This window comes from Engraulis encrasicolus, chromosome 15 (assembly GCF_034702125.1).
Source record: "Engraulis encrasicolus isolate BLACKSEA-1 chromosome 15, IST_EnEncr_1.0, whole genome shotgun sequence".
Taxonomy (NCBI): domain Eukaryota; kingdom Metazoa; phylum Chordata; class Actinopteri; order Clupeiformes; family Engraulidae; genus Engraulis; species Engraulis encrasicolus.
This window is the reverse complement of record NC_085871.1, coordinates 40,488,399-40,488,602: the sequence shown is the minus strand read 5'-3', so window position 1 is coordinate 40,488,602 and position 204 is coordinate 40,488,399.

Sequence of the window (204 nt, the reverse complement as noted above, 5' to 3'; positions counted from 1 at the left end):
CGGGGATAATAATAATAATAATAGTAATAACAACAACAACAACAACAATAATAAATAATAATAATAATAATAATGAAATTCCTTTTCATCCATCTCTATCTCTATCTCTACCTGTGATGCAGAACCACGAGAAGGAGACGACTCTGTACTGCGATAATAACAACAACAACAACAACAACAACAACAACAACAACAACAATAACA